We start from the raw sequence: 18,885 nt of genomic DNA on the forward strand, positions 1-18,885 counted from the left end.
TCTTTTATAAGGAATGTAGTTCGGTGGTGATTTTTAATGAAAGAAGCTTTTTAAAAATTCTAAAAATAATATTATGCCATCTTCACAATGTTATTTCAATTTTCTGGTTTTTAAAAATCCTTAGGGTGCTGTTTTTAAAATACTATGTATGTTCTTTTTGTTCTCTTCCATTAGATAAAAGGGACTTATTCTCAAATGCAGGTAAAACAAAATAGAGCATTATCATTTTTTTTATTTAATAATGCAGATTAGATTTAAATTTACTTCAGAAATATGCCTAAATTGATTATTTTGAGCATGGGATACTACAATTTACCTGTTTAGTGTTATCAGAATATTCTTACTACTAAAATGCTGAGAAGATGAGTTTTAACCTGTTCTTCTTTTCAGTGTTGAAAAACCTGTTTTGATGGTATGTTTTCTAAAAATGGCTATGGCAGTCTGTATTTTACTGAAGTACGTCAGTGCATGACCACACAAGACGTGAAGTACCATTGCCACAGTTACTATTTGCCTAAGAAAGAGGAATATAAATAGTGTCAACCTCTGGAAAACTTATGGAGTCAATCAAGTTCATTTTTGTCATCTTCAGTTATTCCCACATCAAATTTTAAGTGTCAAAGAGGTAAAAGACATTTTCCCTTCATCTAAAGGAAAGAGCAACATTTCCTTTGAACTGAGCTGAGATGTAGAATGGAGACACGTTCAAGGAAACAGTCTCCCCTCCACCCTCGCTCTCTTCCTGCCCACGCCAGGCCAAGGCAGTGAGGATGCGTTCTGGCTCTTCCTTACCTACACTTAGAGAATATCCTTTAATGGTTTTAGTGATAAAAGGCTCAAAATGTAAATTCCCAGGACATTCTATAAAAATGAGTTTCAGTCAAAATGCTATTAACAAGCTGGTAGTCATTTTATGCTGCCTAAAGCTCACAAGCAACCAGGGAAATTAACATGGGTAGAGGGATCCAACTAAAGAAGCCCTCAGGGAGCTGAAGAACAGTGGGAATATTGAAGTGGAAGATCATGAATGGAGCACAATCATAAAAATAATGATAATCATAAGAATAATAGCTAACACATAGAACATGTAGTGGTTAATTTGTGCAAGGTATTGCTTTAAGTCTTTCTCATACATCATTTAATCCTCACAACAATCCTTTAGGGAATGAAGTATGATTGTCCCCATTGTACAGGTGAGAAACTGAGGCACAGAGGGGATGATTAACTTGCCAAAAGTCACAGCTTGTAGAACTATTTCAGTGGAGGCCTGTGGAGACCAAAGACCCCCAGTTATTAGAAACAAGATTTAAATGATGCAATCTTACATTTTTCAATGTGTATATATGAAAGTATCAGTTTCTGCTGTGTTTATGGGTGATAATGATGATCACCAAATACTATATGATTTCCAAGCAAATTAATAATAATAGCTATTTTTGAGGACAGACTACATGACAGGTACTGTTTTGAGAGATGTTTCATGTATTAGCTAATGAAATCCCCATGGTAATTTTTAAAGAAAAATAGTTTTATTATCCTCTTTTTACATATGATGAAACAGAGGAGATGGAGGTTAAGTACCTTGCTCAAGGTGAGAGGATCCAGGCAGAAGCAGAGGATCCAGTATCCAAACCCAGGTGCTTTGGCTCTAGAGCTGTGTCTTTGCATCAGTACAGATTCTATACACTGAATGACAAAGCAAGTTGAGAAAACTAATTTTTTAATTGCGCAAAAGCAATAGTAATTACTATCATTTATGCAAACTGATTATTTCTCCTTAATTACTATAGAGAATAATGACAATTATGTACATTAGTTGACTAATTTTACCATAAGATTTACTTGATTAACAACATAAAATTCTTATGTTAGAAAACACAATCTTTTTGGTTTACAACTCTTTCATCATATCCACCTGCTTACAACAAAAATTCTAAAATTGGGGGCATTGCTTTAATAACAATGATATTTCCTGATATTTGATAGTAACTTGGATCAATCCTATCTATCCACAATAGCTGTCTACTGGTTGCCTCCTGAAATATGTAACAGTAATTCCTGAGTAACCCATGTACACTTTTCTTCTTAAAGTGATCTGATTACCCTGACCTATATTGTTATTTTAATATTTGAAGTCATAAAGTAATTTGAATAGTTACTTACAACGTATTATATAATAAACTTAGTTCCTTCAACTTCATTATGAATTCCTTAAGGGTAAGAACCATACTTCATACAGTTCTCTATTATTTTTAATGAAATGTGTTCTACATTGTTGGGGATCCATATTTTTTTTTTTTTGGTGATTGATTTCTTTTTAGTGATTGGTGAAAACCAAGAATCATAGGCTGGGATGTTCTAGGTTTAAGTGTTACTTGGCACCTACTGTGGTTCTCAAGCTTCACTACACATATAATTCTTATATAATTGGTTTTGGATGAGATTCAAATATAGACTTCTTTTTTCAAAGTTCCCAAGGCAATTTTAATGTGCAGTCAAACTGAAGACCCACAGAGTTACAGGATCTGAAAAGCCCAGTGGTTGACGGCTGACCTCCCAAATATAGCAAGTAGGTGGGATTCACTTATCCCTTGATTGTCACATCCTCAATATACAATCATCTCAGATTATCAATGCCCAACTGAGGCATTAACTCAAATGTCAGCCAAACTATCTTGTTTCTTGAGATCCAAATCAGAGGAGCTCAAAATGCAGTACATGTGCAATGGGATCCATGTGTCCCCAAATCTCTTAGGGGATTGCAGGGGCCAGATGTCTAAAGTTTTCCCGGTCACCATTGGCTCCAAATTTCTGCTTTCCATTTATTGACATCTTCATTCATTATCTCACATATGGATTCCAGATGTTTTTCTTTGTTTTGCAAACATTAGTGCCACCACCATTTAAAGAAGGCATTGGACTTGCAATATGGACTTCACAAAAAATTTAGGAAGGTGAAGGAAGAGTCACATCACGATAAAGAAAATAATTTGGAATCAGAAACATTAGTCATAATCCTTTTTAAAATTTCTTTAAAATATTTTTCTCCAATTAACTCTTGCCTTCTCAGCTCTCCCTGCTCCTCTCTATCCCTTTGCCGCCCAGTAATTTTGAGTACTATTTCTTGTACTTAAGCAGAGTAAATTACTTGTGCCTGACAAATGTAGCTCTGTATCTTCCCTTGAAATTTCAAAGAAAATTTAATGAACTTTTCTAAAAAATAGGCCATCTTCTCTGGCTTTTATAATTTCTCCCCCTCCTACACATCTATAAACAGGAAGACAGCAATATATGGATGTCTTTCCCCAAATACTGGATTTTTCATATGATTCTTCACTACCACCCATTTATTAGAAGGAAGAAGCTGTCACATTCAACCTTGGAATAAATAAGAGGTATTTTTTTAAATTTCATTAACATATCAATTATGTTTGATAGAATTTTTATATAGTCAAATTGCATATTTCTTTGAAGCAAGTAGTACAATTTTTATTTATCCATCTCATATTTTGCCAGTTAACAATTGTGAGCTCTTACCTCAGTCATTTGGAGATTTTTAATTGGTGACAACTGACCAGCCTTAGCTTACCTGCTATCACTAAATGACATCTGAAACAAATAAGTCTGTTGCTAAAGAAAGTAAGCAAGTTGTATAGTAAGCTGCTACTGTTTCATAGTTATAGGGGAGGGAGACAGTACCCAGCAACCTTAGCTGCATATTGGAATTTCCTAGACTTACCATGATGACAAATTACCTTCATATATGGATACCCTGCAAAACTGGACACTCTGGCTGTCTCAGCACTAATTCCTGGTACAAAATACCATCATTTCTCCTTTGCATTTGCAATAGCCTGGTAATAGGTCTTCCTACTTCCACCCTTCCACCCATTGCTTATTTACAATGTAGAATGGTCCATTTAAAACACAAGGCAGATCTTGTCACTACGTTGTTCAGAATGCTCCAATGGCTTCCCATCTTACTCAAAATAAAAGGCTTAGTCATTTCTCATCTCTCTCATTCCATCTCATCCCACTTTCCCTTCTGTTGATATGCTCTAGCCAAGTTGCCCCTTGTCTCCCTCAAACACACCAGGTACAGTTTTAAGAAATATATGTGGTATCTGGCCTTTGACCTTTAACTTTTGGATGATTTTACACTGATGAATGTTATTGTGCTGATCCATGTGTAACACTGTTCTGAGTACTTCCTGGAGGGCAGGTCTTGTTTTGATGAATTCCCTCAGTCTTTGCTTGTCTGAGAAGGTCTTTATTTCTCCTTCATATAAGAAACTTAGTTTTCCAGGATACAAGATTCTAGGCTGGGCATTATTCTGTTTGAGAAGATTGAGAACCCTATCAAAAAGTGGGCAAAGGACATGAACAGGAACTTTTCAAATGAAGATAGACTAATGGCCAAAAAACATATGAAAAAATGCCCAAGATCTCTAATCATCAGGGAAATGCAAGTCAAAACCACAATGAGCTATCACTTAACTCCAGTGTGAATGGCCTTTATCAAAAAGTCCCAAACAACAAATGTTGGTGTGGATGTGGAGAGAGAGGAACACTCATACACTGCTGGTGGAACTGCAAACTAGTACAGCCTCTGTGGAAAGTAATATGGAGATACCTCAAAGAACTAAAAGTAGAACTACCATTTGATCCAACAATCCCATTACTGGACATCTACCCAAAAGAACAAAAGACATTCTATAATAAAGACATCTGCACTCAAATGTTTATGGCAGCACAATTCACAATTGCAAAGATGTGGAATCAAACAAGTGTCCATCAATACATGAGTGGATTAATAAAATGTGGTATATGTATACCATGAAGTTCTACTCAGCCACAAAAAACAATAGTGGTCTAACACCTCTTGTATTATCCTGGATAGAGCTGGAGCCCATTATACTAAGTGAAGTATCCCAAGAATGGAAAAACAAGCACCACATGGTATTAACTGATCAACACTTATGTGCACATGTGGTAGTAGCATTCATGGGGTGTCAGGCAGGTGGTGGGGGGAGGAGAGGATGGGTATATTCACACCTAACAGGTGCGGTGCACACTGTCTGGGGGATGGACACACTTGAAGCTCTGACTCGGGTGGAGCAAAGGCAATATATGTAACCTAAACATTTCTACCCCCGTAATATGCTGAAATAAAAAAAGAGATATATGAATATTATGTTTTCTAACCCTATGATAATATATTAGTAGATGCTGTTATAATTGCCACTTAAAGGAGGAAATTGGGCTTTGAAAAAGATAGTTATTTACCCACAACCACACAGCTATTGTAGGGCATAGCAAACTTAAGCAGTCTAGTTCCAGCTTCAAAGACTTTTTAAAATATTTGTTACTGTCACAAAAATTGTCACTTTTGTTCTATTTCTGTTCCTTAATTATTTCAAAAAGTTGGTATTCGTCTACAAACTTGTATTTTTCTTGGCAATGTCATCAATTTTTAGTGAGTCAAAATAATAGAATTAGTGATATCCTTGGATAAATTAAGTACTCTGTCTCAGGATCAACTTCCTTATCTCCAAATGGGATGATAATATATTCAATATTGGGTTTTGCTGAAGGACTGAATGAAGAAACATATTATAATATGCTCAATAATTGGGATCAATTATTATTTTCAAAAATATTTTTAGATTTTTCTGATCATGAAAATATTTTAAACTTTTTTATTTGTAGTAGTGTAGAACAGTTTACAAAGAGAATAAAAATCACATTCAGTAACACTACCAGAAATATCTGTTAGCAATTTGAAGTATTGTCTTTCATAGATTTTCTATACATTTCATATACATATGTATTTTGACAAATTGTGATTAAACCTGAGAAATTCTGAATAGAAAAATGGTGTACATCTGACCTAACTAAAGTAAAAGTGCTTACAAAAGGACTATGGCAGGCATTTCATAGAGGCAGCTTGTCAAAAAGACACGATAATAAACTTGTGAGGTCTTCTAGAGAGCTCATAAACAACTAAAGCTTTTTCCTTTGATATGGACTAGTTGGCTTGTATAAAAAATAGATGAGCTAGACTCACTTCTTTGCTAATTGCCCACTAATCACTAACCCTAAATATGTGCAAACAGAGAACTCTTCTCAGATTAGCTGTAGCTTGGTATTCTTCCCCTCTCTTCTCTCTTCTATCAAGCCTGTTTTCCTTCTTGTTGGATAGAATCGATCTTATGGATTCATCTCCTTTGCCTATGAGTAAACAGCATGCTGGTAATGAACTTGATCTCTTGACACACTCATTTGCTTTTGGTCCTCTTGATTTGTCTTAGAATGATAGCGATAAATAAGAACTACCAAACTTTATGTTCTATTTCTTTTTGCATTTCTAATAGCTTTTAATTTTTATTATTATTTGAAATTCTTTTTGTTATGTAAACATCCTTAAGTATTATAAGGACTGCCTAAAAGAGAATGACACATTTTATAAAATATAAAGCATTTTGTTTCATTTTAAGGTCTTCACCTTGAATTCTATTTTGTCTGACATACATATCGTCATTTTCCATTTTATTTTGTGTCTATGCATCTGATCTACTTTAACCATTCTTTCACTTATGCTTATTTTTTAATTTATATTTTAAAATACCTTTAAAAATAATATATTAAGATTTTTATATTCTTTAACTTTGAGTATTTTATACTCTTCTTTTAGAATATAAATTAAATATAGCTGAGTGGGGTTTTATTTTCTCTTTTGCCTCAAGAAGTATGTTTTCTTGGTTTTAAGTTTTCATTAAAATTTGGTAAATAATTATCCCATTTTTAATTCAAATAACTGTGGACTTCTTATAAAAGGTATGAAATTTAGTAAGCTTTTGCTTCTATTCTCAGATCAGTAAATCTTTACTAATTTCAGAGTTATAGATCAAGATAATTATCATGTTTTATTTTTATTATGCATAGCTCCTACTTTAAATGCCATTTTACCATGTATTTGATTTCATCTCCACATCAAAAGAACTATTTAGAAAATCTGTTTATTTAACTATTATGTTTACTAAAGCCCTTATGTCCCCAATATTCTTTTTTTTCCCCATGGTAAGTATACAGTAGACAATATTCTTATTTTTGGATTTGCCTATTCTTCTATTTCATCTCTTATCTTGTGTACCAAAGCCTAATTAAGCTTGAAAGTAATATTTTCTCATTCCTGAAATATCTGATAATATATTTTTTGCTACCTTTGCTCATGAATTGCATTTGGCTAAGTAATGTTATACTCAGTGATCCAAAAATTAGAAAATACTCATTAAACAGTACATGTTATAACTTTCAAACTGTTGAGTTATTTGAAAATGAATTTAAATTTAAAATATATTTTTACAGACTAAATACACAAGAAACATTACCCCACAGCAAGCCTACATAGCCTAGTATTTCATATTTTAGAATTATGCCATTTATATATTTATAATAATTTTTTCATGATTTAACTTAAAACATTGAAGAATAGACTCTCAATTCTTCTCACATCCTGGAGTATTGGCTCTATAAAATAGTGCATTTGGTGAAAACATAAATTTTATATATAATTATATATGAATTTTATATTTAGGATTTGTATAAACATGTCTCACATAAGTGAACAGATACCAACTCTTCTAAGATGAATTTTGAATTTAAAAGAAATATTTTATTTTTGTACAATATTTCAAAGTCTTGAAATTATGTTTGCCTCTATTGTCCCATTTAATCCACTATTACCAACAAGATTACCATCCTCATTTTACATAGGAAAAAAATTAGCATCAGAGCAGATAAGTGATTTGGCCATGTCTACAACCTTTTCAAGGGACAGATTTGAGGCTATACCACAGATTCTCTGTCTCCAAGTACAGCTTTCTTGTTTTGTAAGGTATGCTATAACATCTTTCTTGGTCAGATTGGGCTGCCTTAATAAATATGATTAAACTGGAAGACTTCAACAATAGAAACCTACGTTCTCACAGTTATGGAGGCTAAGAAGTCCAACATCAATGTCCAGCATGGTTTGGTTTCTAGTGACAGCAGGTGATCACCTTCCTTTGTCTTCACATGGTCTTTTCTTGTTGTGTGCATGTGGAGAGACATCTTTCTTCCTATTGTTATGAAACTACCAATTCTATTGGATTAAGAAGCCACCTTTGACCTCATTTAACCTTAATTGCCTCCTAAAAGCCCTATCTCCAAATATAGTTATTGGGATTAAGATTTCAATGTGCTTCTTTTGCATGTTCTAAAGGAATCTGGGGAAAACACAATTTAATCCATAGCATGTACTTTCCAAAATCTGGCCAAAGTCTTTCTAAAAAACTTGATACATTTCTAATATCAATTTCTAGAAAGAATGGTTCTGTCTTGAGTTCAACTATTTCATAAATCCTTAAAAACAAGGTAGTTCAGATTTAATGTAAATACGGAGGATATCTTTTGGAATGTTGACTGTAAATAGACAAAAATGATAGATACACTGTTTCATTTATAATGGCTACCAGACATAAACCAATTAGTTATTTTTCTAAATAAATAACTCTAAAGAAAATTTTACATTAATTTGAAAAATTGCTATAATTGTTAAAAGCTCTAGTTAACCAAATTTTAAAAATTAATTTAGAATTTAATTTCTTTTAAGATCCAACATCTATGAGAATGATAGATGAATATATCTTGAAAACTTAGATAAACTTAAAAGAGTTTCATATCCTATTGAAAGCCCCACCCCCACCAAATTCATGTGTGTCCAATGAAAAGGAAGGTGAAAAAAGAGAATGGTGGGGGTAGGGAGAGAAACACAAGGACAATGATCACTGTAATCTGGTGGGATAGATAATACTTCCTATTTTCATTGTCCTAATTATGTTTCACATTATAAAAGTTAATGTTGCAAAAAATCATTTTAAAAATCATAAAAAGCATTCACACTAGTGCATCATCCCGCTAAAACTTTGAAATAAAATAAAAACACAATGTTTTAGTAATGCTCAGGCACATTTTAGAAAGTTTTATTATAAAATTCAAATCTTTCCTGAATGCTGTTGTCCATTTAATTATGTAGTGAGAAACATACGGTGATATTACAATTATGAGGTTATTCTTTATTTGGTCAATAGTTCATAGTATTTTAACCATAATTATCTGCCTAAATAAATTTTTAAATGCTGCAAAGCCAAATATTCTGGAACAAGTGATCCTTAACATCTTCCAATATGTAATCCTAAGGGTTTCTGATGGTTTCTGCTTATTTTGTTGACCAGATTTCTTTTCTAATTCTATTATCTGGTTGGTAAATTCCATACCAATTACAGGGGAAAAGAATCTACAATTTAAAAAGGGTTAAGAGTAATGCTATTATCCTGCTGAGCTTCCTTTAAAAATTCTTTTCTACCAAAATTATAAAGTCTCTCAAAATTGAAAAGGCTATCTGATATTCTTTATGATTGATATGATGGGCAAAAAACATCATCACTATCATCAATCTTCCATATTTCTGTGACGTTTATTAGTTGAAAAACTAAAAGGAATTTTCTCCCCAGTGTCCCTATGAGTAAGTATGACAGTCTCTCACTGCAGCCTTCCCTTTTAACCCATGTCTGAACACAACTACTCATCACTGCCTTCTGCATCAAGAAAATGGCTCAAAGGAGTCAGCTGTGCAATTGGAGCCATCCACAGGTGAGCAGGACTCTTGGTGGACTGTGAGAAGCTCAAGGACCTTACTCTTTAGGTTTTAAAGCTATTGTTATTATTTATTGAATGAGTAAATTTATGACTAAATGAGCATTGGGTGTTTGTAATGAACATAAACAGTTGTAATGGCACACAGATCTGTCCACTACCTCTCAACATCACATATATCCCTCTAAAACCCTTACAGAAAATTCAATGTTGTAATGATTACACAAAGAGTCTTCAGTTTAGATAGACAAATTCAGGTCTACCTGCATGTGAGTTTGATTCAAACACAGACTAAATATGAAGTAACATAAAAAAAATAGCTACTATTTAGTGAGTCCAACTTTGTGTCAGGAGTCTTAAATATGTTATCTCACTTAATTCTAGGGAGAAGCCCTTAGAGAAGCTATTGATGCCTATTTTACATAGGAGAATATAGAGGATTGGAAAGATTCAGGAATTTGCTAGAATCTCAAAGTTAGCGAAGTAATTAAAATTTTCTTCTTGAAGCCTGAGTTCCTACTACAGCACATCTTCTCCTGTAAATTGCCCCAAAGGCCTGCTTTTGAGTTTCTGGAGTCAAAAGGAAGAAACCAGCTAAATACTAATAAAACAAGAATGAAATATCAAACTTTATGTCATAAAGAGTTAGGTTTCATTTTTGTGAATTTGAAAAAGTGGTCCTTTAACTGTTCTTTGAAGTAATTTTTATTACAAGATGAAGAATAAATAAAAGAGGACATTTCCATACCATGGATAAGTCTACTCCTATTGTTAATCTCTCTATAAAATAGACAGTATGTCTCCTTACAAGTTTATATAGTATTACATCACTAAACTTATTTCAGTCCCATGCACATGTTATGATCATTCTATGATCTCTGCATGCTATGACCTCATGTCCATTTGATCTAGACAGCAGCACACATTGCAGCAACAGCTAAGAGATTTACAAAGTTCTGAGCATCAGGCTAAGTATTTTACATACATTGTCTCAGTTCGTTCTCTCAACAACCATGTTGTTATCAATTACAATTAATTTTTTATATAGTTATTAGTATGACAAATAATGACAAAAAAATTGAGTCAGAACTAGTTAATAATGGAACAAGAGTAGAAACTAAATGCATCTAACATTTAATAATCAAAGTCAGGGTACTTGACCCCCAAGCCACAATTTCCCAAATTTCTCTCCTTTCTGTACCAACTGAATTATTTTTGTCATAGCAAAAAAAAAAAGCTAATGTTATAATATTGGTATTTTTTATTTCAGAATATTATAGCGGTACAAGTGTTTTGGTTACATGAATTGCTTTTGTACAGACTCAGTCAAATGTATAAGTGTGCCCATCACCCACACAGTGTGCATTGTACCTGTTAGGTGTATATTTACCCATCTGTTCCTCCCCTTCCCACCTGCTTGACTTTGTTGAGTTTTACTACCATATGTGCACATGAGTGTTGATTAATTAATTCCAGTTTAGTAGTGAGTGTATGTGGTGTTTGTTTTTCCATTCTTGCGATACTTCACTTAGAAGAATGATCTCTAGTTCCGTACAGGTTGATACAAAAGGTATTAGTTCACCATTTTTTTATGGCTGAGTAGTACTACGTGGTATACATATATCACATTTTATTAATCCACTCATGTATTAATGGGCACTTGGGTTGATTCCACATCTTTGTGACTGCGAATTGTGTAGTAATAAACATTTGAGTGCATGTGTCTTTTTGATAAAATGATTTTTTTCCTTTGGGTAAATACCCAATAGTGGGATTGCTGGATCAAATAGTAGGCCTACTTTCAGTTCTTTGATGTATCTCCACACTACTTTCTATAGAGGTTGTACTAGTTTGCAGTTTGCAGTCCCACCAACAGTATATAAGTGTTTCTTTCTGTCTGCATCCATGCCAGCATCTGTTGTTTTGGGACTTTTTGATAAAAGCCATTCTAACTGGAGTTAGGTGATATCTTATTGTGGTTTTGATTTGCATTTTCCTGATGATTAGAGACATTGAGCATTTTTCATATGTTTATTGGCCATTAGTCTTATCTGAGGGAATACTTGAGGATAATTTCCAAGATCTTGCTAGAAATCCAGATGTCCAGGTACTAGAAGCTCAACAGATAACTGGGAGAGATTCATCACCAAGAGGCAATCACCACGTCACATTTTCATCAGACCATCCAAAGTTAACATGAAAGAGGAACTCCTATGAACTGTAAGGTGAAAGCATTAGGTAACTTATAAAGAAAAACCCACCAGATTAACTGCAGACTTCTCAACTGAGACCTTATAAGCCAGAGGAACTGTGACTCCATTCTCAGTCTTCTCAAACAGAATAATGGCCAGCCTAGAATTTTGTATTCTGCAAAACTAAGTTTCTTATATGAGGGACAAATAAAGACTTTATCAGACAAGCAAATGCTGAGGGAATATGTCAAGACCACACCTGCCCTGCAGGAAGTACTCAGATCTGCATTATACACTGATCAGCAAAATAGGTAGCCACCAGTGTAAAATTATCCAAAAGCTAGAGTTCAGAGCCCAGATACCACAGTGGCTCAAGAGGTAAAACAAAGCAAAAAAGTTCTACCCAACAGAATGAATAGAAATCCACCCCACTTATCAATTCTTTCAGGAAATGTGAATAGTTTGAACTTTCCACTCAAGAGACACAAGTTGGCTGAATGGATAAAAATATATATAAGCCAAAACCTGCTGTTTCCAGGAAGCACATCTAATCCATGAGGACCCATGGAGACTCAAGGTGAAAGTATGGAAAACAACATTCCACACAAATGCAAACAAAAAGAAAGCAGGTGTAGCCATTCGCATATCAGATAACATAGACCTCAAAGCAATAAAAGTGAAGAAAGACAAAGATGTCATTATATAATGACCATTTACCATTATATAACGACCATTTACCATTATATAATGGTAAAGGGAAGGAACAATTCAACAAGAAGACATAACAATCCTAAAGATTTATGCACCTAACTCAAGTGCACCCAGATTTATAAAGCAAACCCTACTAGATCTAAACAAAGTGGTAAACAGCAGCATCATAATAGGTGAGTACTTCAATGCCCCACTGACAGAACTAGACAGATCCTCCAAGCAGAAGATAAATAACGAAACACTAGACTTAAATAGGACTCTAGCGAAAATGGGCCTAACAGACATTTACAGAATATTCGACCCCAATACTACTGAATATACAGTCTTCTCATCAGCACATGGAACGTTCTCTAAGATTGAAAACATCTTAGGCCACAAAACATGTCTCAACAAATTTAAACAAATAGAAATTATATCATATATCTTCTCAGACCACAGTGGAATAAGACTAGAAATCAATTCTAAGGGACACATTCAATTCTACACAAAGTCATGGAAATTGAACAGCCTACTAGTGAATGATGATTGGGTCAAGGAGGAAACTAAGATGGATATCATAAGATTCTTTAAACTAAATGACAAAGGGGGTACAAGTTATCAAAATCTGTGGGATTCAGCAAAAGTATTCATAAGAGTAAAATTCATAGGCTTAAATGCCTACATCAAAAAACCAGAAAGATCAAAAATTAGCAATCTAAAGAATAGTTTTAAGGAATTGGAAAAGAAAGGGAAAACCAATCCCAAACCCAGCAGAAGAAAGGAAATAACTAAGGTCAGAGCAAAATTAAATGAAATTGATAATAAAATAATTATACAGAAGATTAATGAAATAAAAAGTTTGTTCTTCAAAAAGGTAAATAAAATGGACAGACCTCTTGCTAGATTAACCAGAAACAGAAAAGAAAGGACCCTAATAAGCTCAATCAGAAATGAAAAAGGAGATACTACAATAGATAGCATGGAAATACAAAATATCACCTCTGAATACTATAAAAATTTCTATGCACATAAACTTGAAAACGTTGAGAAAATGGAGAAATTTTTGGAAACACACAACCTCCCTAGGTTCAATCATGAAGAAATAGAACTCCTGAACAGACAAATATCAAGTAACAAATTGGAAGCAGCAATAAAAAATCTTCCAGACCAGATGGTTTCACAGATGAATTTTACCAGATCTATAAAGAAAAACTGGTACCTATACTGCAGAAATTATTTCATAGCATCAAGAAGGAAGGAATCCTCCCAACTTGTTCTACCAAGCCAATGTCACCTTGATAGCAAAGACAGGAAAGAACACAACAAAAAAAGAAAACAACAGACCAATTTCCCTTATGAATATAGATGCAAAAATTCTCAATAAAACCCTAATAAACCAAATTTAGCAGCACATCAAAAAAATAATCCATCATGACCAAATATGTACGCTTTATTCCAGGGATGCAAGTATGATTCAACATATGCAAATCTATAAATGTTCAACACATAAACAGAAGAAAAAACAAAGACCATATGATCATCTCAATAGATGCAGAGAAAGCATGTGACAAAATTCAGCACCATTTTATGATAAAACCTCTTAACAAAATAGGCATAGATGGAATATACCTCAAAATCATAAAAGCCATATACAACAAACCCACAGCCAACATCATCCTGAATGGGGAAAAATTGAAAACATTCTCACTTAGAATTGGAACTAGACAAAGTTACCCACTATCACTACTTGCATTCAACATAGTGATGGAAGTCCTAGCCAGAGAAATCAGGCAAGAGAAGCAAATTAATGGTATTCAAATGTGGAAAGAGAAGGTCAAACTATGGCTCTTTGCTGATGATATGATTTTGTATCTAGAAAACCCCAAAGATTCTGCCAAGAGACTCCTGGAATTGATAAGTAAATTTAGCAAAGTCTCAGTTTACAAAATCAATGTACACAAATCAGTGTCATTCCTATATGCCAACAACACTCAAGGTGAGACTCAAATCAAAGACTTAATACCACTCACGTATTGATGGGCACCTGGGTAGTTTCCACATCTTTGCAATCGTGAATTGTACTGCTATAAACATTTGAGTGCAGATTTTTTTATAGAGTGTCTTTTTTTTCCTTTGAGTAAATATCCAGTAGAGGTAACCAAAGAATTTATACACTTGTAATATTCTGGAGAAAAAAAAGACTCAACTTTTCACAATAATAACAAAGAAAATAATATACCTAGGAAGATATTTAGCCAAAGAGGGAAAAGATCTCTACAGGGAGAACTACAAAACACTGAGAAAGGAAATTACAGAGGATGTAAACAAATGGAAAAACATATCATGCCCATGAATTGGCAGAATCATCATTGTTAAAATGTCTATACTACCCAAAGTGATCTACAGATTAAATGCAATCTCCATTAAAATACCAACATCATTTTTCACAGATCTAGAAAAAATAATTCTATCCTTCATATGGAACTAGAAAGGAGCCCAAATAGCCAAAGCAACCTTACGCAAAAAGAACAAATTGGGAGGCATCACTTTACCAGACTTCAAGCTATACTATAAGGCTATAATAACCAAAACAGTGTGCTATTGGTACAAGAACAGAGACGTAGATCAGTGGATCAGGACGGATATAAAACCATCCTCATATTACCATCTGATCTTTGACAAAGTAGATGATAACATACACTAGGGAAAAGAATCCCCATTCAATAAATGATGCTGGGAAAATTGGATAGCCACTTGTAGAAGATTGAAATAGGATCCACACCTCTCACCACTCACAAAATTAATTCACAGTGGATAATTGACTTAAACCTAAGGCATGAAACTATGAGAATTCTAGAAGGAAATGTTGGTAAAACTCTTACAGACATTGGCCTAGGCAAAGATTTTATCAAGAACAGCCCAAAGGCAGTCACAGCAACAACAAAAATTAACAAAGAGACTTGATTAAATTAAAAAGCTTCTGCACAGCAAAGGAAAAAATCAATAGAGTGAATAGACAACTTACAGAATAGTGAAATATTTGCATCCTATACATCCAATAAAGGGCTGATAACAAGAATCCATAAAGAACTCAAGCAAATCAGCAAGAAAAAATCAAACAAACCCATAAAAAAGTGGGCAAAATACATGAACAGAAGATTTTTAAAAGATTATTTGTAATGTTCTTAGTCAATAGTTCAATTTTTATCTTAAAAGGAAATTTTTAAAAGGAAACTCTATATCATATTGTAAGTGAAGAGCTGATATCACTTAATATATAGAAAGTAACTTAAAATATCTATGATACTATAAAAATTTTAAAACAAATGTCAATTAATCATATATTGCTTGTGGGAATGTAAAAAAATACAGCCACCATGGAAAAGAGTTTGGCTGTTTTTATTAAAATGAAAAAGTATATTTACCATAATACCCAGCACTCTTGGGCAATTAATACTAATGTTCAGGCAAAAACATGTACAGGGTTGTTCATAGGATCTTTATTTGTAATGGTCAAAATCTGGAAAAAATCTAAAGCCCTTCAGTGAGTGAAACAAATTTTGGTACATCCATATCACAACCTGCTATTCAGCAATAAAAAGAAACAAACTAATGGTATATGCAAAAAAAGCAGGTAAATCTCTAGAGAATTATGTTGCGTGGAAAGAGTCAATCTCAAAACGTGCCATTCTCTGTGATTCCATGTACATAACATTCTGGAGGTTATATACTTAGAGAAATGGAGAGCAGAAGAGCTTGGCATGGATTAGTGTTTGAGAGGAGCAGAGGGTGGGGAAGTAAAAGTTTGGGAGGATATAGGAGTTATAAAGAGGCAGCACAAGGGAATATTGTCATGATAAAACAGTTTTACATTGTGATCATGGTGGCAGTTACATGAAACTTATCTCGGATAAAATTGAATAGAACTCTTCATAAACATGCAAATGAGTATGTGTATGACCAGTGAAATTTAAATAATCTCTGTAGGTTGTAGCCAAATCAATTTCACGACATTGATAATGTACTATGGTTATGCAAGATGCTAACATTGGGGGAGGCTGGATGAAGGGTGCATGGGATCTTCCTGTACATTTTTTTACAACTTCCTCTGAATCTGTAATGACTTCAAAATGAAAATATATAAAAGGCTGTCCATCAGTTTGTAAAACCTGAAAGATCACCTTTGCCACCAGCAGCATGTGAACCACGCGCTGCTACAATGGACTCTGTTATGCTGCCCGTTTTCCTTGTTCACTTGATTAACAGCAGGTTCTAACTCAGCTTCAAAATCTCTCTTCAAATACTACTACCTCTGAAGTATCCTTTAATTTTCTTTCTCTAGGGTGGACTTAGCAAGTCCTTACCTTGTGTTCTCACTGAACTTGATATATATTTCCATACTAGCAGTTATATTTCTTGTATTTTTCTTTTTACTCCTATATCTACCATTAAGCTATAAGAAACTTGGTGGTATTTCTCCATTGTTTATTTTTTTCTTTGACATTATTATACTACCAAATTTTATTAAATGAAATCTATTTAGCCTTGAAGGGAATTTTTACAGCAGATTAGATCATTAAGTATTAGTATAATTTTGAAAGCATAAGTATGGCGATTCCATTGGGTAAAACAGGAGGTTTCTTAAAAGTATTAGTTCAGCATTATTGAAAGTGAAAACTATTGGAACAGGACCCTACTTGAATATAGGTAAGCATATGTTTGAGTGAATGGCCATGTCTATGTGAGTGTATACACACACACACACACACGCACACAAGTGCAATAGGAATACTATGGGTATAGCCAACTAAACAGTGTTATTATAAGTTCCTTTTGACATTTCTAGTTATACACTTCTAGGAACTCAACCCAAAGCAGAATGATTTGATAGCAAAAATGGTAAAGCCCAATTTATTATGATTTTAGACACTGGGTGTATATCTAAAGAAAGAAATTATTATTAAATAACATATTTTCTCTTAATCAGACCCACTGGTCACTTTTTAAAAGGCATCTGTGTCTTCACCCTTTTAGTATAAAAATTTTGACTGTCTTCGCCTGTTTAGTTAAAAAATTTCAACAACTTGAGCATGACTTACCCTGATAAAATGAAAATAAAAATAAACAACTATTGGGGGTATCACATTGATGGTCAAATCATTCTTTGTACTTAACAAATGTGAGGAAGTATTCTTGGACTTAAATATACCTAGAGTAAAAGTAAAGCATTGTTTAGGATTAGTGATAATATCATACATTTTCACTGTTTTATTTTAAAAGATTGTTTATTTCACATCATAAAATAAGTACATGGCTGTTAAAGACATCTGTAAAATATATAAGAGGTGGGAAAAGAATTATTTTCCATCACCTTACTACCTAAAGGCGATCAGTATTTACATTTTGGACTAAGGTACCTTATCATTTTTCCTAAACACATCTTTAAAAAAATAATTGTAAATATTCACACAGTACATATATACACAGTGCATACTTTTATTTGACATAAGCATTGCCCTTAGGATATCAGTGAAGTTTTTTATCCTATTTTATATTTTCAGTGCTTGAGAGTCAACATACATAATCTTTCTTTCTCATAACAACCCTTCTAAGAAGGTCTTGTCCCTATTTTATAGATAGGAAAATTGAGGCTCAGAAAAGTTCTATAAGATGCTCAAGTTCAAAAAACTAGAATGTGCTGTCATGAACACATTGTTTTGGCCGGGCGCGGTGGCTCACGCCTGTAATCCTAGCACTCTGGGAGGCCGAGGCGGGTGGATCGCTCGAGGTCAGGAGTTCGAGACCAGCCTGAGCAAGAGCGAGACCCCGTCTCTACTAAAAATAGAAAGAAATTATATGGACAACTAAAATATATATATACAAAAAATTAGCCGGGCATGGTGGCACATGCCTGTAGTCCCAGCTACTCGGGAGGCTGAGGCAGTAGGATCGCTTAAGCCCAGGAGTTTGAGGTTGCTGTAAGCTAGACTGACGCCACAGCACTCACTCTAGCCCGGGCAACAGAGCGAGACTCTGTCTCAAAAAAAAAAAAAAAAAAAAAAAAATGAACACATTGTTTTGCTTATCCATCATCCCTTATACCAAGAACAGAATGCAAAGCTTTATTTTGGGGAAGCACTCCTCCATTCCTGCCTTGATTCCAGTGATTTAGATGCAACTGACCACACTCCCTGGCTTCTACGTCTATACGTAGCCCCAGTGTGGGCACTCAGGCTGGTTTCCATCTTGTCACAATAACTGGTTTAGCCATGGTCACAGGACTTGGTCCAATTCATTTCCTACCTTA

Source organism: Eulemur rufifrons, chromosome 29, assembly GCF_041146395.1.
Source record: "Eulemur rufifrons isolate Redbay chromosome 29, OSU_ERuf_1, whole genome shotgun sequence".
Lineage (NCBI taxonomy): Eukaryota > Metazoa > Chordata > Mammalia > Primates > Lemuridae > Eulemur > Eulemur rufifrons.